A 24,193-nucleotide genomic window follows, 5' to 3' on the forward strand; every position below is an offset into this window, starting at 1 on the left:
AGTGGGAAAAAAGTTGTAACATTTCAGAGTCCAAGGTGTCTGTAAATGTCTGGTTTAATTTGACAAAAAGTCCACAATTGAGGAAGCTGAAAGCAGAGAATTATTGCCCTTTCCACTTACTAAAATGACCTCTGAATTATCGGCAATAAATGATTACATTTATCGGCAAAATAGCATTGAATTTCTGATGATTCATTAATAGACTAATCTTTCTGTCATCTCACATTTTGTGTAATTTAATGTTTGTTTAATAAAGCGATTCTATTAAAAAGTAATTCAGCTGGTTTTAGACTTAATTCCAGAATGAGGCACAGTTTTATTTTGTGTGCCATGTTCCACATATAGGATTGATTGATCTGATTATCAGATAATACATCACAAGCCATTTTCATGGACATTTCTATAAGCATTATAAGCAAATCCTGGATTGTTGTCCTTAAATGTACCCAATAAAGGAGATTTTCAAATATCATTTGTAGGCCATATCACTTTTGTCCTTTACTTGCTGTTTACTGGTCTACAACCTTCCATCAAACGCAGAGCTGGAGCGATCACAACGAAGTGAAGCCAGTGATTTTACAGTCACAGAAAGGTCTGACTTAACTGCGTGAAAAAAGTTCTTCTGGGGTGTTGATGCATTACGGTGAAGCAACTTCACCTCTAACACCAACAACAATCCGTCCTGTTTTAACACTCCTGTCTCACAGTCACTTGCTGTAAGTCAATCCTTGCACCAGCACTGACCACTTAATGCAAACCAGCCATGACAACAGGGGGTGAGAAAGCTAGCAGGCAAAATCACCTTTTTGTTTTGTCAAAGCCAGTTTATTCAGAGCTCTGTGCAGAAGAGGGTCTCAATCACAACCCATCGTGTCTGCACTCAGACAGTAACCCGATGAGATGGGGTTGGTTCCAGTTTAACAGAAGCGGACGGGCAGCATGTTCCTCAGAGAGGAGCGAACAAACTTGTTAGGCAGGTTGCAGCAACGGACATCAACGGTTATTCGTCCACTTCTACATCAGTGTGCTCTTTGTTTCACTTCTACCAACAAAGCTATCTATCTATCTACATGAGGCAGTTTGATTAGGACATTATTAGGTAATTTAATTATTTCTGACAGGAAGAAAAACTGCAAACTGACACTGTGTGAGTTTTAAATTGCAAATTATTATTTTATCATTGACCGGAACAGTATTACAATGTGTTTTATAGCAACAGTCTACCTGGCTCAGAGTCAGATTCTAAACACAAGGAACCCTCCATTTGTTAAAGGCCAGAACATTTCAGACCCATTAGTACAGGGAGCTATCAGACAGCCAGTGTAAAGCCTCTCATATATAGGCTTATTACACAGAGGGATAATATGAAGGTTAATCAAATGATAAACATTGCAAATACCGATTTGTTTTCCCCATTAGCTATTGTGAAGACCCCAACCAGTTGATAACCATTACAAATTAGATTTGGACCTGTGACTACTACAAAGAGTAAACCCCCCACCCACCCACTCCACCCCGCACCACCTCCCTGAGCAAAGCAGAAAGAAACACCAAAACAGAAGAACGGGTTAGAGATGAAAAGATAGCTGCAGTGTTTTCATTTTACTGTTTAGACATCATGTGAAATGTATTCAAGTTGAAAATAGCTTCAAGGTGTGAAATAACTCTGCCACTGTAGGTCTGAGCATACTTAGATTCATTACCAGAGCCTCATTACATAGCCATTAAAGTGTTCAGTATTCTTTTTTCAGGTTTCAATCTCTGCATAAGATATTATTTGACACCATCATATAACTTTGAGTTTGTTCATGAGTAAGCATGCCTATCTAGGCATGTATGCATAGATGGATTACTGAATGGGCCTACTGGACAAACAAACAACAGCAACAGGCCAGAAAAGACCACAAAGAGATGCAAAATGACCACGAAGAAACAAAACAACAACAAAGAAATGCACAATTACCAACACAATATGCAAAATAACCACAAAGAGACACAAAACAACAAAGAAATGCAAAATTAGCAACAAGAGACATAACAACAACAAAAGGACAACAAAGAGACACAAAACAACAAAATTACTAATAACGGACCATAGACTGTCTATGCAACAGACACAAAAATACCACAAAAGACGCAAATGACCAACAAGAGATGCAAAATGACCACAAAGAGACAAAAAAACAACAAAGAGATGCAAAATGACCACAAAGAGACAAAAAAACAACAAAGAGATGCAAAATGACCAACAAGAGATGCAAAATTACAACAAAGACACAAAACTACAAACATTTTTGGGGTTTTTGCATGATGTGAAGAATGTAGACATTGTGAAAATCACTTAAAGTTTGTTTCCAGTCTAAAAGTAATGCAGATTATAGCTGACTACATTAGCTGTCTTGAGTCAGAACAGATCTGTGATGTGATTCACAGGTATTAAACTTATTATTTTCTTATTTTCTGTCTTTGTCTACAAAATGTTTTATTGTTGGTGCAGAAAGTGAACGAAAAACTTTCAGTCCTTGTTATTTTTCTGACCTTTTAGTCCCATACAAGGGGTCTTTCTCTATCAAGTAATTGTGCTCAAATTTCTACAGTAATTCACAATAGTGAGACTCTCCATGGGGAGCGTACGCTTACAAAATCTCCTCGGCTTTTTCAACCTCTTCCTCTTTATCTGTGCTAATAAACTGTTGTAAAAGTCATGCATAAAAGGAGTCTCAGAGAATGTTTGAAGGGTTTTAACTTTGGTGCTAAAAAAAAAAAGTGTTATCATTAATTTAAGAATTACAGCAAAAACAAGATTGACTTTTTTGCATCACTAAGGCATTAAAATACCACTAGATAATGGCTATGTTTGTTAAAGTAACACCTCAAAACTTCATAACAAGATTTGCATGAGTTTTCTGAACAGCTGTTGAGTAGTTTACGTGAGTTGTTGGCCTTTGCTCCCTAATGGCAGAAGCACAACTTTTCTGTAAATATGTGAATCTCACTTTAATGCTGACTGACAGCTTGTATTGGCTTGGGATATATCAAATAGAATCGGATGGCTTGCATGACTGGAGTATGTGCTCCTTGATACTGCAACTGGTAAGATGCGACGTCTCAGGAGTTTATCTTATCTGAGTCTCAGGAGGTTACTGACTGACAGCTGTAAATATATCACAACACAACCTTAACCATCTCCAGCATACCTCTGTGGTAGATAGCAGACTTGAAAAAATATATTTGCATCAACAATAAACAAAGAAAGGATCTGTATATTTCACATTCTCAGCAAATCAATAGCAAATGACAAGATGATCCAACTTCACTTGATTAAGTTCAGCTACAGGAACATATAGGGATGGATGTATGAATGTCACACCTCTTGATGTAAATTGAACACAAACACAATTTCACAATATGGTGGCTGCAATAATTCAAGAAAAAACATGGAATGATTAAGGGAGCACTCACACTTGGCATTTGTACCTTGCCCAAGCACGATTTACAGCTAGAGTCTAGTTCATTTAACGGCACGGCACTCTTCCCTGCCCTGGCCTGGTTGAGAGAGGTGGGCTTGGGCACAGCCGAATCGCACGTCTGAGCACGAGCATAGAAGGCAGACGTGACTTTAATTTATATGCAACAGTTCGCCCCAACGGACGTTTAAAAAAATGTTGCCAAATCCTTTGCGATGGTCTGATGCAGAGGTGGAATGTTTACTGCAGATTTGGTCAGATTAAAATATTCAAAAACAACTGAACAAAACCCACAAAACTCTGAGGTCTACGGAGCAAACAAAGTGATGCATTGGATGACGTCAATCAATACATGTGTCTTATTACCACGTGAGGATGTATAATCATGAAGCAATCGTGCCATGACACGGATCTTCTGAGGCAGTGTGAGTGCGGGTCTGGCCTGGCCAGCGAGGAGGAGGGGCGGCAATTGCGCAAAAGCACGGCACCGATCAACTGGGCCAAGTGTGAGTGCACCCTAAGAATGATTAAGAATAGAACTTAACTGATGTTTTCAACTGAATATTAATGCTGGGATAAAAAAACATGTTATTGTGTAAGGCAGCAAGGAATTGAACTGAAGGGCAGAATGTTAGAGGCAGACATTTTCCTGTGCAAACGTTTGACAAGTATTTCCTTATTGCCAATTGATGAACAGGTTATGTAACTTACGTAAAAATTGAGACCTTCACCGATTTTCTTGGTTGCCTATAACAGCCTGTAGAGTGACTCCTATGTAAAGGACTCGGGACAAATTTTCCGGTGAAATCCAAAGCATGTGACATTTGTACGCTCCCTCTGTCCCTTGCCGCTCTTCAGCTCATCTACGGCCAACAGTCATAACTAAATGGAGTATGTCAACAAACAAACCAGCAAGAATACATTATTTTTCCGTTTTAATCAAAATTCATTGAGAAATGTTTGATTTCTTTTGGAAGTGTGTCCGTCTGTCTGTCTTTGTGTCTGTCTTTGTCTCTATCTGTCCGTCTTTTCTCTCTTTCTCTCTCCTTTTCTTCCTCTCTCCGGTGCAGACAGATGTCCGTCCTCCACAGAGCTGGGTCTGTCTGACGTTCCTGCCTGTTATAGGGAAGGCTTTCGTTGCCACCGTACTCTATGAAGGAATTTTTGGGTCTCTGCTAATCATAAATAAGTCATAGAGTGTGTTCTATACTTACTCTGTAAAGTGTCCTGAGATAACTTTTTTTTTTGATTTAGCACTGTAAATAAATTTGAATTGAATTTAATTTAATTTTGTAAGTAGCCATGTAATAAGCGGGATCATTTGGAGTGAGATGGTCATTATTAATGACCGGTTAATATATTAGACTGCAAACATTTGCTATTTAGCATGACACAAAATATAGCTGAGGCTGATTGGTATGGCAGTAGTTGTTCAGGTATTCGGTCATAAACCAAAGTCCTGGATAAAACGAGGTAGCTTAGAGTCACTAAGTTTGTCCACCTGAAAGTTCGTTTTTGTACAGTATCCCTATCAGTATGAATCTATTAAACAATTCTGAAATAACAAAATTTAAGGAATCCTTATCAAAATGTTTGTTTATGTTGTGCATCAGCTCCTTATTATCAGTGACGTGCAGTCAGGGTTGGGGAGGCACTGACTCACAAGTCAGATTTATAAATATACAGTAGGATGCCAATAGGATAGGATGAGAGAATAGGATGCTGAAGACCATTTTAAAACACCAGTGCCACTGTATATTGCAGTATATCTTACCTTTACTTGTAAATTACTTCTTGCTTTGACTGAAAGTCCAGCTTTGAAAAATGTCTTAGTTTAGAAATCAAATCCTCCATTTTCAGGGCGAGAAATGACAGCTTGGCTCTAAGCTCTATAGCGTCGCACAGCACACTTCTGTGTTTACTTTTTGCACAGGGGTCAGAGTTCACCGTGACCTGGCTGCTGGCAGGCTGCTCATTATCGCCGCCCTCCTTGAGGCAGAGGTACTGCCTGCCTCAAGGCAGCATTTTCCCTGTGGATTTATGTCACATCAATAAGATGTAAATATTACACACATTCGTAAAATACATTACTGATCACCATGGAAAAGAAGATGTATACTTTTATTACATAAAAGTGTCCTCAACCATCATAGTGGAAACATACACAGAAATGGGAACAAGCACGCGCCGTTTGCACGCGCTCAATCCAGTTTGTGAGTGATTGCGCAATCTGGAGGGAGGCTCGGCTGTGCGTGCCTCACCTCTCGTTTATTTAAGCAGGAAATACAGAATTTTTACTATAAAGATGGTCAAAATACATTAAGAACCACACCAAAATCATAGTCAAGAGGACAAATATTAATACTTGTGTTATTTAACTATTTCGTTTCTTTGTCCTCATGATGACAGGGGAGGCACAGCCTCACCTGCCTCCCCTGACCACACGTCACTTCTTATTATTATGAGTGATGAGGTCCTAAATGAACAGTTCTTAGCTGCTTTGGCTTTTGAGGTTTAAACTCATACTCATCAATTATTTTTTTCCATAAAATATAAATATATAGAAATACTTACAACTTACTTATAAAACATTTGGAGAGGCAGCCAATATATCCTTATCTAAAAATTCCAGATGTCAATATCTGCCTAAAAAATTCCTATAAACTAGACAGTTTATGTATTAGATTGCATTAATCCTGGCTGAATGTTCCTTAGTTGCTCATTAAATTATAGATAAAAATGTGACCAATACAATTAAAAGTCTTGACTTCGCTTTTCGTTGTTTAAGTTTCACTCTATAGAAGTCTTTGGTCAACAGATTTTTAAAACAATTTAAAAAGCAACATTGACTTCCAACCATCTCATTAGCATCTGATCCTTCCTGTTCTAGCACACAGCAAAACAAATGATGTGTGATGAGTGATTTAACATCCAAAGTGCCTTGCTTAAGGGAGAACATTGGTCCTTGCCTACAAAAAAGTCAAACAGCTGTGTTGTATGGATGATGACTGAAAATTAAATCAAACCGTTAATCCAGAAATTACAGAGGTGACAATGAAGGACCGTTATCCAACACTGGCCTATAGCTACACATGTCACTCTCGGATAGGTAGCTAATAAGTGCCTTTGGCTTCAGAACGCATTGGGGCAAAGTCAACAAAGTAGAGCTTATCTGGGAGGGAACAACAGTGAGTGAGTGAGAGGGGAGCTGCAGACCTGCCTTGAACAGATAAAACATCACATCGAGCCATCATTAATTGGCCTCATCTGACAGGCATTGTCCTAGGGCCTCTTATCACAGCAGAGGAAATGCTTATCATTTAACATGACGACTTTTTTTTTTGCTGTAGCTACCTGCATTGACTGGAGAAAAAAAAATGACTGGTGCCATCCTCAACCTTGATGTGTTAATTGGTGCCTTTCATTTCCAAGATGAGCACTTGGTGTTAAGAAGTAACTCTCAGCGGGGTCTGCTGGTAGACTGATAGTAGAGGAGTACAGCTGCTCTCGTATTTTAAGTATGTGTTCACTGTGGCGGAAACGGTTGTTCTACAGTAAGGCAAAATGGAGAAAAGTGATGAGGCTTGAATTGTAGCAAACAAACTACAGCATGGGGTTTCAACTCAAGGCCAGTCTACAATGAAAGTATAGGTGATAATTAAGTTGACTGAGGTTCCTCTGTGAAAAAAAAAAAAAAAAGAGAACTCTCTAAAAACATTGTGAAATATAATTTATGAAAACACGCCGGACACACAGGAATCCTCGTCTGATGAGAAAAGTATGAACTGCAAAAACTGCATTTTACCAGTGGACAGAGTTAATTATGATCCTGAACTCACAAACAAGTCAAGTGGCTGGCCATCCAACTCTAACTGCTTGTGCTGGTGAAGACTGGAGTGATGAAATATGATAAAAGGGAGGCAAGTGTGTAATTTGGGGGATCAAACTGTCAGCTGTGTGTATCTTTATAATGGTATGTGTGTGGTGCAGGGGTTGTAAATCAGTTTTGAATACATGTTTATTTAAAACCAGTGATGATTGGGATGTGACTATCCCACTGCATTTTTAATTAGGTTTCAAATGCATCTAGTCCTGTCTTTGTAACAACACTATAGTATGATGGCCATGTACAGTAGAGCTATATCTGCTACTCCGAAAATGAACTGAAATAAACAAAGAAAAAAAAGATAAATATGTGTTCCTTAACACCTGAACCAGTTCAGACTACCGCTGATGTGTTTGACCATATTGTGTGATTCATAAGGCTATTATGAAAGCTGTCAATCAAACTCTGGTGCGGTCTGAACAACCAGACCAAGTTCGACTGAAACATCGTGTCTCGGCCCGCTTCCAATCTAAACTCTGAAGCGTTTCATCTGCGATTTTTGCATGAGTCAAGAAACCAAGCAAGAACTAAATCCATCTGCTGATATTGAACTGTTTGTAAAGCATCTACAAGGCAATGTGTGCAAGCAATGTACTGTATAGTGTATGTGTGTAGCTAATAAAGTGGCCATTGAGTTTATTAATACAAGATCATTTGGTAACCGTGGTAACATATATGCGTTTAATCCCTTGAATGCAGTGCATTTCCCTGATCAATCAGAGAGTGAAAAGAAGTTTAAAAAAAAGATTCTCAAACTAAATATTCTTCTGTGTATTTTCCCGGTTTCTCATTGAAAAAAAAGAAATTATGAAATGCTGCATGTTCACAGTAACTATCCCACCAAGATATTACCATAAGAAGATCCATGGCATGTAGCATGAGGATTAGGGCTGGGTCCAATAGCAGTACCCTTAAAGTGATACCAATACAAATAGAGTACTTCTTTTAAAATCTAATTGTTTGTACTTTTTACTAGAGGTGTCAGGATTCCCCAATCCACGATTCAATTCCATTTTCGATTTCAAAGTGTTTTTCCCCCTAGAACTGACGTCTGCCGTTTGCCATTATTTGACTACCTGGTCTTGAGTTGAACAGACCAACAGGTTGTTGGTTTTATGCCCATACAACAGTCATTTACATTCTCAAATTCTTCTTTAAAAAGACACATGGTATCATGGCTACATGATATACATAGTGAAATAACCCCCACATTTTTTGGTATATTCCACATTAAGTTTATATGGCTAAAATTAAACTACATATTTAATATGGATTAAATGATTAATTAATGATTTTGCTAATTGAAATTGAAATCTTATTTGAGTGATTTTTGATTTAGAAATGAAATTTTGACACCCTTGTTCGATACTCATGTGAATGGAAACATCTTGACACGTTAAACCACCAACACCATGAAATACACTACGCTCGTCTTCACCACACCACGGACTGCATGGGTTGTAGCTGCTGCTAGTGGGCTAATCACACGTCTCATTATATCAAAGGACGCTTGGGGCTGCGAGCAAAACCATACAAGTAGTCATTTTTTATGTAGATCTGGGCACAAAAAGGACCGAATGCAGAGATTGTTTTGCTGGAGATTCGGTTCCTTATATACTAATAATACTTGTTGTTGTGGGTAATTTCGGTCATTACCTTAAAGGAATTGATACCCCACCCTAATGATGATGCAAGATGATATCTCCAAAACTGTCCAATCACTGAATCACCTGCACTCTGTATAACTGTGTTTATACCTCTTGGTTTACTTGTAAAAATCTGTACGGATATGAACTGGACCAGAACTAAAAGTAAAACAATGTATCATTTTTATTTCTTGGTGTGGAGTGACGTTGGCTTAAGCGCAAAACTGATGCGTGTTAGATCTTTTCCCTGATTTGAAGGGAAATCAGACTAATAATGTTTTGCCTGGTTCACCTCTGCAGTAGTACTGGTATAGTGACATGTACAGAAAAGCCATCACTTTAACACAATAAAGCTCTGAAGTCTCAACTTTGATGTCAATGTATAATCTCTCCCACATCCTGAACACTGTGAGATCTTTAGAAGTCAGAATGAATTAACACAAAACTCCCAAGGAATATGTGTGGGAAACCCAAATGAAATTGCGCAATTTTTTTTTTTTGTCAGTTGTTCCCTTGTTGCATTTCTAAGAGCTGGCAGAGATGTGTCAGCTCCTGTTTTTGTTCATAGCAATAATGCTATGCATACAAAAAGAAGCACGTCTGAATTATGAATGTCATTACAACAAGATGGGTGCGTAAATAAAAGCCACATGTTCTAAGAATAGTTCAGTCCGATATTGGTTGCCTCAGCAACAGTTAGTTAATGGTGTAGCTTTCAGTTGAGAAGATTAAAATGTTTGAGATCGATGGAAAAAAAAGGCTGTGCACCAATCAGGATTTAGCAATATTTGAATTAATATCTGATTACAATTGTTAGGTTGTTTGCGGATGATTCTAGCACTGTTAATCGAATGTGATCAATCACACTCAAAAAGTCCCATTAAAGCAGATTAGAAGAGTTTCAATATATAATAGCTAAAAATGTATTTTTCCCTTACTTTAACCTTGATGCACATTTTGTAATGCGTATTTCATTTTATAGAGGAACCGTGTTTTCAGGGGCTTTAAGGTTTGCTGAAACGCTGTTATTCCTAGCAGCCATACAACAGTATAACACAGACAAAAACACTACATGCAGGGTATCTCAGCCTAAGATACCCTGCATGTAGTGTTTTTAAGATTTAAGATTCTTAGTAGAGGTTTACTGTTTTTTTGCTACACAACAGATACAACATATAAATCAAAGCTAAGTGAAAAGGATATCCTACAGCTGTTGTAAACAAGATGTTTCTTTTGCAAAACGCCTGCTGACCAGATGCAACATTATGCAGCAACAACAGTGATTGGGAGTGAACTGTTGACAGACAAATGGAAAGCAAGACGTGAAAACAGGAAAAAAGTCACAGAAGGTATAATCCCTACACTGTAAGAACGGTGGATTAGCGGATTTCTGGATTCCTCACAGTCTCTGCCATATGCTGCTGTAGCTACACCTTTCCAGTCTCACTCGGTGAAGATGCTTAAATCCTTAAAACCAAACCTCATCGAAGGTCTTCAAAAAAGCTTCTTCAATAGAGACCCTCTGTAAACTGATATCAACACAAACATCAAGTTATACTTCTTCACAAACACAGTGTATTAGGACATTTGTGCTGCCTTTAGTCTTCTCTTTGAAAACTTTTCTCGATTTATCATTCTGTGATAGTAAACAGAGATACTTTCCACTTAAGCGAGCCAGAGATTTCCGAACCTTTTCATATCACAGGTATTGAGCTGTTATTTTAACATTTTGCACAGCTTATCCTCTACTGCTACAATGAGCACTGCACATCTATCCTCTCATTCAAACTTCTATTGGGTTTTGGCTTGGGGACATAATCCCTTCCCTGGCTCGCTCACTGGCAAAGCCACATAGAATCAACTCATCAATAACACTTTGTTTACTGAATACAGATGACTTTGCTCAAGAATCCCCTTAGCATAGCACATGATGTAAAGACATAAATGATTGTAAGCTCATGACAATTTCATCTGAGATTTTTTTAAATACTTGAGCTACTATTTACGCAATTGCAGCAGACACAGATTTTGCATTGCAATTGTACCCAAATTATTTGGGCTTGGCCCGATGAAAGGGGCTGACAAAAAGCCAAGGTTCTTTACCCTTTTGTCTTGATTTACATGCATTGCGTTGATTGTACTCTCTTTTCTAAGGAGCAGAAAAAGTCCCAGTGGGTTGGCAGCCACAGCGCCATTTCCTTCACCCTCTCTATATTCTGCAGCACTGGGCTACAGGACCACAGATACATAACAATGAGAAGCTTTTGGTCCATAACTTCACCATGTCACACTGAGCCAGGGTTTCCTCATACTTTCTTTAACACTCAAAATACCAGTGGCTAAGCTTACTTTAAGGCTCTTAGCCACTGAGGGAGAGGGTAATTACACGAAAAGAGCTTGAGATTGATTACAAGTTGATAATCTACATTTTACGATTATAAAAAACAGTGGCATTTTTTAGTTTGTGTCTCTTAAAGTGAAATTCTGGTGTAAAATCATGCCAGGGTCCTTTTAGACGAATTGGGTTACCGTATATGCCATCGGGGGAAAAAAATTTGTGTATGAATTATTAACGTAGAGAGACGCTAACAGCCTGCCTTGGCTAACACGGATTAGCTAGGGCGGCGAGTTGGACGCATTGAAACGTCATTTTTTAACCACCAATACTGCTCCAAATAATACCAATGACCTTCAACAGCTACATCAAATCAGTCACCAAATCGGCCTTTTATCAACTTAAGAACATATCCAGAATTAAGGGTTTTATGTCCAAAACTGATCAGGAGAAGCTAATTCATGCTTTCATCTCCAAAAGACCTGACTACTGTAAAAGTCTCCTGACTTGGGTGGTTTTGGACTCAAGGATACTTTGAGGAGTTATTACTACCAATCCAAGTCAAACATATGGCATGCTATACATTTTTTTTTAAATGGGAACACATCAACATTTTTTAATTAAGGAGGTCATGTGTCCGGACACCAGCACATCCAACGCAGACATCCTGGGGCGTCAAATACCTCCCTTTTGTCACGGCCCAGAGCAAGTGTTCCAAAAGTAAAATCGACAAAGCCTACATAGGGGGGAGGTTCGGGTGGTGGACGAGTCAAGTAGACACAGGACTTTCACCCAGGAGACCGCGGTTTGTGTCCCAGTTTCTACCAGGGATGTGGGGGACATGAGCATGCACTTGTTAAAACACTATTCTTGTTCCCTTAACTTTGGTTTCAGATTGATTATCCTACTAAAATCTGTCTAAACATGGTTGTATGACTGTTCAGCTGCCAAAATCTAGATGAGAGAACAGAGGACGTGACAAAAAATGTTGCCTTCAATAAGTACCAATGTGCTAAAATGCAGGTGTGTGAGATAACAAGCTGCAGATGCCCTCAACACAACATAATCACACTTCCGGCGTAGACAGGAAGACAAAAGACAAAATAACAGACTTCAGCACTTCCTAGCACTTGCTGAAAGTCATAAGGTCAATAAGACTTATTTCACAGGAAACAATGTGATTTGATCATTAAGATCCACACACCAGAGTACATCACACACAGATTTTCTTCCACAGCAGATGAGGACTTTAGCTCAGGGATTTCTTACAGATCGCTTTGGCAAACACATTACAGCACAGATGTGTTTCTTTTAATATTGAAACGTTCTTGAAAGGCCTTGGGAGAAGAACAGAAAAATGTAGGCGATTGTGTAAATCTGAAAATTGGACACATTTGGACTTCCATGATTCATCCATGGATCACTCCTTAAAATAAATCAGATCTTTGTCTAGCTCCTGAAGAAAAACAAAGTGCTGAAATCCTATTTTGCCAGAAGCATCTGTGCAGCATCAGCAGGGCAGGGTTAAATGTTTTGGTCCTTGTGCCCAGTTGTTTGGACTCTAATTTAATCTTTCACTTCTCCACTGCTCACGCTGCAGCACTACGACCCATGGCGAAGATTAATTGAAAAGCAAAGTTAAACTATTTGTTTTTGGAAGGCTTTATCCTTAATTGACTGATAGCTATTGCTGTTTATGTGTTCCTGCTGCTTAAAACCAAATCCATACCCTCTCACTGGTCCATCTAAAAATCCAGCCAGGGTATCTATGTCAGCCCTCTTAATCACTCTGGGGTTGTCTTAATCTTACCATCTTAAGCATGTCTTATTTACTTGTTTTCTACTCCTCGTTTTCCGTGTAGAAAGTGATGCTGCTCAGCTGAATATCATCTTGTGCTCCAGTTTCTAGTGGAAAGCTATAGGGATTGTTTAAGAATAGTCCTTCATCCTCGGTGTGTAAACATGTGGCCTGATGGCAACCATCAAACATGTCTGCAGAGCTGTGAACAAAGGCTACAATATGCCAGTTCAATACACTATTATTTTCCATTGCATTGTTAAGGCCCACTCAGGCAACAGAGCAGCATTGATTCAATCAAATAGATTCATGCTCACAGTGTTTGCATTCTAAATCTGCACTCTGCCAGTAAGAGTGTCCCTGTGCCAGATGAAGCTTACCTCTGTTGAAAATAAGCTGAGGTCTAAATATTAAGACTGCACAACTATGTGAAAGCTTGTTTAATCAATCTATGTGGAAACACACTATAACGATTAAACAGTATTGATTTTATTTAGCTTTTCATCTCTTTTCAAGATTGCATGGAGGCAAACTCAGGTAGAGAATTCATAAATAAGCTAGGAAATTCTCAAAACAAAAATATTGACAATAAAGCATTTAACACCATGCAGAGTACAAATCTAAATATTAAAGAGATACTGCACCTTAAAATCTCATCTCTTTCCAAAAAACAAAATGCAAGCTACTCTCAGACGCAGTGTAGTTAGCAATATTTTGCATATTTTGGTGAACATATGGCTGGAACGTCCTGAGCATACAGATGGGAAGGTGAAGGAGTGGATTATGTTACGGGAGTCATTTGAAAAGTTTTTGTGGACTTTTTTTTTATAGTTTAAACTTGTAACCATAACTGAGAATGCAGCTGACCACAGCTGAGGTACATTGCCAGGTGAGGACATTTCTGAAACAGAAATCTGAATTATCCTCTTCCTCTTTTTATTAGTTGGATTTTTTTTATAGTTTACTTATTTACTATTTATTTAACTGTTCAGTTGTACTTTGTGAATAACTGCTTTCCTAAATCTCTGTTCAAAGTCTCCACTCTACAGGGAATAACATTCTGCTGGAGAAACGCTGAAGACTTTATAGAGTTATAATTATTATTAATTAACCATAATTGCTTTGTGATTTGCCTGCCCAGGGACAGCTAATGATATTTAGATATCTAGCTAACCATGAGACAGTCAATGACTGTCCATTGTCCCTGTTAAATAAACAAAATAAACAAAAAAGTTCCCTCAGGTTGCTCAAGTAGAAGAACCAAAAGCTGTTTCCTATGTACAATAGAATATAACATTTTCAACCGCTCCATGTCAGGGAGAGGATATTTAATACTGAATGCTTGCTTTTGGGTGGAGTATAATTTTAAAAAGAATATTTGTAAGTCCTGCATGTTCAAGTAAAAACAAATCATTTTTGTGTGCTTCAAATATGATTAGTCTGGCACATACAGAAATTCCCTTTTTTATGGCGTAAACCGACAGAGTCTGTAACCGAGTACTTCCCCTTAGTACATCTGATTGTGCATCTTTAGGATAGACATCACAAGAAAAATGATTTATTTCAGATGCTTTGCAATATATCTCTGACCATTTGACCATGTCCACCTCTACAGTCATAACTCACTGATTCTTATCTACTGAAGTTGGACTGGGCAGAAACTCTACGGTAACGTGTTCACTAGGGGACGAAAAAAAAGGAAATATATAAAAAAAAAGAAGAAAAAAAATGATAAGCCTCGTTTATCCAGATCTGATATAATGAGCACAAGCCCATGATACCCAAAGATGTCACAACAGAGAAGGGTTGTCAAAAAAAAAAGGAGCATCGAATTAGATAATAGGGGTCATTAAGGATCAACCATGCCACCAAGAGCCGGTTCGTCACGTAAATAACTCTGAGCTGGCTGAACTAAGCTAGTCCTGCTGTTGGAGGACCTTCACCACCACTGTTGAAAATGAACAAAGCAAAAGTGCTGCTTGGGAGTATTTAGTATACGGGGCTAACTACCAGGGAAAGGCAAATGATGTAAACAAGCTGATATGCTAACAAAGCTAAAGTGGGGGCGAGTAGCACAACGAAGTTGGCGCAGCATCTTAAAGACCGACACCCCAGTCTTTTTTGTGGATTTAGAGAGTCATTAAAGTTCCTGTTGTGACAACATTGAAGTATTAAACAGTTACGTCTCTTACGTTATCATAAAGCTATAAGTAAACAGTAACATTAACGGCGGACCTGACACAATACGGTGGCAGCACGGTGGGGTGGTGGGTAGCACTGTCGCCTCACAGCAAAAGGGTTCCTGGTTTGAATCCGGGGGCCTTCTGTGTGGGGTTTGCATGTTCCCCCTGTGTCTGCGTGGGTTTTCTCCGGGTTCTCCGGCTTCCTCCCACAGTCCAAAGACATGCAGGCGTAAGTTCAGGTTGGCGTCCTGTCCTGCCACCCCCCCCGATGAAGAAGAGAGAAGCTGCACACAGACACGCTGCCCTGCTGTCGCACAAAGCTCATACAGTACCAATACTAATAAAACGTGAAAAAGTATTGTTTTTAATACCAGGGTACCTTTCTTTCTCGATTTACCGTGCAACACTACCGTGGTATTGAAAATGGTATTGAGTTTTGAGTATTTTCCCGGGTATCGGTATCAACTTTGATTTTCTAGTACCGTGAGAACCCTACAACAGAGCCATCATTGGTCTTTTTAAAGGAGTGCATATTACTGTAAAACTCTTCAGTTCATTCATTAGCATCATTATTATTTTTATAGCATTTGTTCTGGACCATCCAATCCATATTTGGGCTAACATTATGACTGCATCATCTTATATTTATGAGAAGCTCTACTCAATGAGTATTAGAGCGGCCTGTTGTATAAATACTGAATTTGATAAGGAATCTCAAAAATCTGCCACATCTGACTCAAATTCAAATCACTACAGCCCAAATAGTGTTATCTCTCGAACTTAAAACTAAAATTATACATATATTATAAAAGGTAGGTTGAATATCTTTCTAAAGCGATGTTGTAATAATGTGTGTAATGTATATAAATTCCCTGTGATGGGCCCGGGTAAAAAAGTATCTATCTGGAGCCAGGTTCTCTTCCTGGACTGAAAAATCAGAAATTAAAATAATTTTACATTATTATTCTCAAATGAACTGCCAAAGGTCCTGAATGCCATTTGTCCATGAGCTGGCCATATGGACGCTCAGCAGCTTCTGTCTGAATCGACAACTATTTCACACAGCCTGACAAAATATGTGTTTAATGAAACCTTGAATTCCTGGGCTGAGCATGTTGCTTAATAATAGCAATGAGGGTGTTACTTTGGATATGTGGACATTTAATTACCATAAATTGGTTATCTTTGAGTCACATTGCATTACATCAACAACAACACAGGATGGGTTGCAGGTTCTAGTTTGTTGAATTACGGGTAAGAGATCGGTTCTGGTCCATAGCTTTGCGGGTTTGCAAAACTGGACCAGTGCAGGACTCGGTAGTATAATAAGGGCGGGCCAATATAACACACACATTAATAAACAGCAACATGTAGAATCTAGAGTCAATGGACTTTTTCAGGCAGATTTAAATCACAAAATAACCAAAATAATATTAATAATCACAATGAATGCCTTTATACTTCTTCATCCACATTCAAGAGATTAAATGTAATGTAACTAGCTAACCTCTTACAGCACGATCTGTGTATCATCCTTAGTTCGAGAGGAACCAGACATAAGATGCTTCAGTCATTAGTAGCCTGCCTGCACATTGTCCTACACTGCATAAAAAACAGTCTCCGATGGGTCTTTACATGATACATCACATGGGTATATGTTCTATTTAATAACTTTGTTAGCCAATATACTACAATCCCCTAGTCCCAACACAGAGCAGAAGGCAACAAAGGTAAAGGTTCTGGACAGCCAGAAAAAAGTTCTGATGTATAGTAGCATCTGTAAACTTGTGTGCCACAGGGATGACATATTATTGTAGGCCAACCTAGATATTAACATCGCCCTAGTTCCCTTGCCATTATTTTCACTCCCCCTGTAGGCTGTTGCTTTTTAAATTATGTATTGTATTGATGTATGAAGGCGGCACGGTGTTGCGGTGGTTAGCACTGTCACCTTGAATCCTGGCTGGGGCCCTTCTGTGTGGAGTTTGCATGTTCTCCCTGTGTCTGCGTGGGTTCTCTCTGGGTTCTCCAGCTTCCTCTCACGATCCATGCACGTGTTAGGTTCATTGATGACTCTAAATCGCCCGTAGGTGTGAATGGTTGTCTGTCTCTGTTTGTCTCTATGTGCCCTGCGATAGACTGCCGTCCTGTCCAGGGTGTACCCCGCCTCACGCCTGATGTCAGCTGGGATCGGCTCCAGCGCGACCCCGATAGGGACAAGCGGTTCAAGATGGATGGATAAGCAAAACTGAAATCTGTAGTTACTGTTAGTTACTTGACAAAGGAAACTCAACGTTTAACCTCTGAAATAATCATTGAAGTTGCTGTTTCTCGTGCCGCTCAGCTCTGTGATTCATATTTTTCATTAATGATGTTAAAACGATTATTTCACCAATCCACTATTAATCAGAGTATTATTTTTTATGACACAACCGGCTCGATCCGTGGGGTAACCACGGAGCCTTGATTATACCTGAATCACTAATAAACGTGTGTTTTACTTTAGACTAGGTTTTTGTTGGTCAATGCAACAATCTCTTTCTACTTCCTCGAGATAGCAATGCACCAACAATGCACCTGACCTCACCTCATCTTAACACTGACAATGGGTGCGAGTACACTTTGCGTAAGGTAGAAGACAGAGCTCTAAAATACACAAGGGGAGTATTTTATGCCATAAGTCAATACGTGAAAATCTTTTATGCTTGTACAACCACAGACCTTATTTAGGCATTAAACCAAAAAAAAACATTCAAAAACCCACTGACTTCCAGACAAGGTTACCAGAAGTGCAAAAAGTTGAGGATTACCTATCACATATACTTTTAATTTGACTTTATATGAGAAAAATAAAGAATATCTCAGCACGCATTTTTGCAATATAAGCAAAAACCAAACAAAGAGATTCTACATGGATTTTTCTTTCAGACCTGAAAGCTGTTTCCACACCAACATGCTGTTGAGAACAAAATGTGAGGAATATGATATATCAGAGTAAGGACTTGAGTTTATCCAAATGGTGTTTACCTTACATATAGTATGCTGGCATTGGGTTGGAATGATATGAATGGAAGTGAAGACGACCACATTTCTAAAAAATAACAAACAACAGGCATAATATAATTTCCCTGACAGCCCAGCAAACACTGCAGATTTATCCATTTACATAAAGCCCTTGAATTCTGAAATTAATATAGAAAAAAAGGTTTGACTACAGCTCTACTCAAGCCCAACAAAGAGTTAAGCATTTTAAGTGCCACAGTGAAACTCAACTGTTCTTGAAATTCAGCTGGCAGCCAACCTTGCTAGTCATCCTTCGATTTGATGTGTGCTTCAAGAAACTGGCCTGAACAAACAGAGAAACTGTCGAGCCAGGAATCCAAACAAACAGTCTGAGAACAATCCTTGGCAAGTTCAATTGAAACCATCACTGCAGCCCAGGCATGTAAGGTGGTCTCCATCCGTCCACTTCTGTGCTACTGTGCTCCTGTGATGCTGACTGAGAAAACCAAACAACTGGGTAGGCTTTTCTGGGTTCCACTATCTGACCTTAAAATGTGTTTGATTCAAGCCTTCATTGCAGTATGTTACACACTGCTCATGAATCAAAGGGTGCACACACTGTTACTGTTTATACACAAAGGTATGGTGCACACGGTGAGTAAGCTTGTGGGTTGGGCTTGAGTCTTCACTTTGTAAGTGCTCACATTTCTCTTTGCTGACATGTCTCTTAATGGTTTTGGAGTAGCTAAAATAACAAATAACTGATTGAATCTTTGGACCTCACTGAATAAATGTTGTATTTTATAAATCCGCTTAACACTCTTACAAAAACCTCTTTCAACCACCCAAGAAAGTCCAGCACTTTGTGGTGTTGTTAATAATTTCATTTTCCAAAGAGATGACAGGAAAGTAGAGCTGAAAATTATATTAATATGACACAGGATTTGTTGACACATCAACAACATTTCCAAATTTAATCCATAATATTTACAAAATATTTAATCATGTAGTTGAAAAATCCAGTGATTGAGAAAGTACATGCCTTTAATCTCTTGTTTCTCTGTTTACCTGACAATTATTTTATCAGTATTCTAAAAAATAACCTCAATCATCTACACCATTTGACTGTAGTTCACATTTTATACCTGACTAGGCTAGTCAAAATAAGCCTTTACATTATTCCAATGATTGCATTCAAAAGAAGCATTATATTTACTTTTAAGCTGTATTCATAACAACAAACTACTCGTAAGTTGCATCTGACAATGCTAAAAGTATCAGATATCATCTACATTATTCCAGTTAACAGCTGTCAGTCCCCACTTTAACTGCTAAGCTAACATTTATTAACTAACATTATAGTTTCACAGACCATGATTAAGTTAATTGAAATGTTGGTGTTATGTGTTTGAAAGTATAACAGAGATCAGACAGTTATTTACAACTGAGTAGCATAAAGCTTCTGGTCAGTAGCTGTAACGCATGGGACGCTAATGCTACTGTAAATGATTTCTGTACACACTAGTCGGGCATAGCCACACCCGCATAAGCACTAAAGTATGGTCAGGCTGCAGGAAAAAAAAACACTGTGTTGTTTGTATTTGGTAAAAATATTGTGAAAAAAAAAGGAAAGGAGAACACAGTTTTTTGACCAACAAACAAAACGAATTGATAAACAAAAAGAACAATGACTGTTCAGCTTAGTAAGTCTGATGGAAGTTAAAGGTGTACAATGGCACTCAGGAGGAAAGTTGAGTATGTCGCAGTGAAGGGGCATTTTATGTTCTATGGAGGTCATTGTTACAATGAGGCGCGGTGGCTCAAACCCTGCCACTAAGTTTATGGTTGACAGTGGAACAGACAACTTGCTGAGATACAGAGTCTGAACACATCCAAATATGAGTGCAAGGTAGTCCTACAGCCACATAAAAAGGGATAAAGCACAATCACAAAATCAACCCATTGGCTAATAAACAGAATTTTGGGCATCAATCAGATTGTAACACTCCCTCACACTGGGTGAGTGTGAGTTATGATGACGGTGATGTTGGTTGAGACGGTTGTGTCTAATAATACATATCAAGGCCACAGTTTTGCTAGTTTTTGCCTATAAAAAAAAGAAACAGCTTTTGTCTGCCCTATATCTCAGGGCACAAGTAAGCTTATTATTACTAGAAGAATAAAAGTGTGTTAATGGAAGCCATGGTGGGGAAGAAAGCTTCTTGGACCACCTGTTAAACATTTCCATATTCAGTGAAGAAGAGATCAGGTTCCCATATGAGCACCTTGCCATCTGTTTAAAAACAATATCAAATTTTGGTAATCAACCACTGTGCATGCTTTGCTAAACAAAAGTTGCTAATTTCAATGTCTGCATGTACGTTCTGTGCAGTTTACTGTATTCACTGTATATTACATTTTCTTCTATGGCTAGTGCAAGTAAAGCTACTTCAAAGTCAGGATACAGACATACAGTAATTAGAATTAAAAACACACAAGCACTGATGACATTTTATCTTAAATCAATTATAGCAAGGACCATTAGTGTTATCAGGACATGCAAACACAATTTTGATCTGGCAGTTAAGGGACTTCTCAGCAGCTTATCAGAAATAATGCTAACAAAGACAGAGCTAATCAGGAGAAAAAGGACAAAGACTCGCTGTGAGCTTAACTAATGCACCAATGCATGCTTATTAATATGCAGCAATACGGTCTACAGGAATTATTTCATTATTAGCAGATCTTTTGATTTTTGAATAAGTCTTTTTCATTTCAAATCTACAAATGTGAGTCGTCTTTCCCATATTTCAGGTGCCATTGACAGAACCAGCAAGGAGAAAAGTGTTTACTGCTATCGTCATAGTGATGATTCAAATCCTGGAATGTTACAGAGTTAAAGCAAGTCGGACACTGGTGTCATTTCAAGATCTTCTTACCATTTCAGTGCAAAGTTGTGTTTGAACATCAAAGCTAATTTACGTTTCTTGAGGTTTCCACAATTTTAAACTCAAATCATGACTTCTGAGTGTGTAAAGCTCATGTTTGCCATTGTTTCACAGATGGTTTCTTTTGTTGTGTCTCTGTGCACCACAACGCGTCACATGACCTGTATTTTCGGCTTTGGCCCCTGCGCTCAAGTCACCACACGGGGCCTGGAAATGTACCACACATCCATAGTTGTGAAGTGGTGCCAGTCACTGAGTCAATGAGTTAAAACCTACACTAAATAATAAATCAATTCCTGTGCTGGAGGCAACTTCAGCAGGACTGCGGGAACACTTAAATGGAGCTACAGAAATCTGGCTCGTGTCCATCTGAAGACTAAAGAGCAAACTGGACATGCTTTATTTGATTAGAGGAAGGTTTCTTTGTTCCACGACAACAACCGCCTGGCTAAAACACATGGCTCGCCCTTCTCATAACCAAGGCTAATCAAATAAATGAAATGTGTCATGTGAACATTACTGTATGACGTTAGGACATCCTCCTGCCCTTTGAAGAACTTTCTATGATGCAAATACATAGACTGTAATCAACATGGTTGTCAACATCTTATTTTTTTAAAAAGTAAGGATTCAATACCTAAATGACGACAATGCCATAAAATAATATAAATATATAATCATATGAATTAAGAAATAAAATACAAACACATATGAGCATGGATATAGATACATATATATATATGTATGTGTGTGTGTAAAATTCTGAATGTGTTTGTATGTATATGCATATTAACCTACTTTTTGTCCTATATCGCACTCTTTGATGTAACAATAACATTTACCCTGCATGCTTTTCCCACACTAAACACAGACTTAATGAATCATATGAACAACCAGGCGGCTCACTGGCCAGGAAATGTTCCTGTGAGTGCTAGAAAGTGGCTATATATATTGCGCACACACACACACACACACACACACACACACACACACACACACACACACACACACACACACACACACACACACACACACACACACACACACACACACACACACACACACACACACACACACACACACACACACACACACACACACACACACACACACACACACACACACACACACACACACACACACACACACACACACACACACACACACACACTTGTATGTACTGTATATAATTATTAGATTTAACTTTACTTTACTTTTTAACTTCCCATTTAACTTTTAATCTTCTTGTTTTGCCTTGCTGTATCACCAAGTCAAATTTCAGTGCGCATTGTTGAATAAAGGCATTCTGATTTACAATTATGACCAGAAACGTTTCTTTCTTTGAATTTACTATTATCGTCACTTCATTTTATTTCCTTGTGTTGTTCCTTCTGCTTAGTGGTACGGTTGTGTTCCTTCACTTCTGTGTGCATGTGTTGACCTTGTGTAATGAATGAAAATGGTTTTGCCTAATCAATGGAGAGGGGCTTTATTTAATTTTCATAATTACAGTAACCTGTGGTAAAACTTGTGCAGGCCCACAGCCCATGTGTGTATATTAAATGTATAGCTCATCTCCCGTTAAATATAGTGAAATGGTTGAGCTGGACAAGAATATTACAATATTTTTAAGCTGTGATGTTGCATTGGCATTAAAAATGGATCTTTAAATCCGAACAATAGTTTAGATTCATGAGCCTTTGATGAATTAGAAGAAAAAATAATCCGTTCTGGCTTAATGTCTGCATGGCACTGCAACAAACTGCTATTTATTGATCACCCCTGACATTAACTACCCTTACTAATGTGTTAACATCATATATTTTGGCAAGCATGAACCGCACAGACGCTCACACAGAAACAACGAATACAATTGATGAAAAAAAAATGATTGCATTATTGAAAACAAAATATATATGATTTTTAGCATTTTGTTTCTCCAGAAATCTGGTGTAAAGACATTTTTGTGTGATACAATAAATTTACTAAACTTTGACCAAATCTAGGAGATGTGCATGTGAGATGGCCCAAAAAAGAAAAAGAGGAGATTTATGTGACTACATAATTAAAGATTTTTTTTTACTTTTGCCATCACTACAACTGCGACAGCTCTTTTGTAAGGTAAAATTTACATTATTATTGTCCACAATACAGTAAATCAAATTAAAGACACAGTGGCAGAGTATATCAGCAGTGTTCATGGTCTGTGAATGTACAGTATTGTACTGTTGTAGAACAGAAGGGAAAATTAGGTTGAGTACTTACCCAAATATTAACACGAAGCAACGGTGAGGACTACAGGATCAGACACCTGAAAAGAAACACAGAATAGTTATACAGCTCTGAAATTAAATCGAAGTTTCACAAGAGACAAGAGTTTAGAGCAGAGCGGATCTGGATCAGTTCATTTCAACTGGCCGGTGTTTGGATGCAGCCGCTGCTCATCTCCGTGCCTCTTATTCAATTGTTTACTTTAAGAAAGTTAGCATTAAAGTGCAGCTCTAACTCCTAAAATGAAATGCTAACTTTTGACTGCAGGGGATACATTCAAAAATGATAATTGTGAGTGAAATTTCTATTTCTGGTGTTGTGAATGTCCTACATTCTGTTTAGATACAGGTAAGGGTGGGGGTGGAATGATTTTTGTCTCCAGGGCCCAAAGATGTGTATTCCTCTTGCTGAGGAATTCTTTTGTTCTGATAAATTGACAGTGTCAGTTTCCCACATTGCCACAGAGTGGTATATACTATAGGGAGCAGTGGTGGGAACACAGATGCTACATATGACTGGCGTCAGTCAATGTGACAGTTGTTGTTTTTTCTTTTCTTTTGAGGGAGGGGGGTCTATTTTTCTGAACTTCCAAGTCGAGGAAGCAGGAAGGAATAGGAATTAATACACCTACTCTCCCCTTCTCCCTCTAGAATGGC

The 24,193-nt window shown here is 38.5% G+C and overlaps 1 protein-coding gene across 4 annotated transcripts in view; it reads right to left on the reverse strand.

The window, feature by feature from the left end:
* lpp (LIM domain containing preferred translocation partner in lipoma) overlaps positions 1–24,193 on the reverse strand; it is a 160,099-nt gene that overhangs the window by 107,900 nt on the left and 28,006 nt on the right. For all 4 annotated transcript variants that reach the window (XM_083940419.1, XM_083940416.1, XM_083940417.1 and 1 more), the window contains one exon: positions 23,532–23,577. The gene's annotated coding sequence lies outside the window, so the exon portion shown is untranslated. The remainder of the gene's footprint in view (positions 1–23,531; positions 23,578–24,193) is intronic.

This window comes from Echiichthys vipera (assembly GCF_963691815.1).
Source record: "Echiichthys vipera genome assembly, chromosome: 3".
Lineage (NCBI taxonomy): Eukaryota > Metazoa > Chordata > Actinopteri > Perciformes > Trachinidae > Echiichthys > Echiichthys vipera.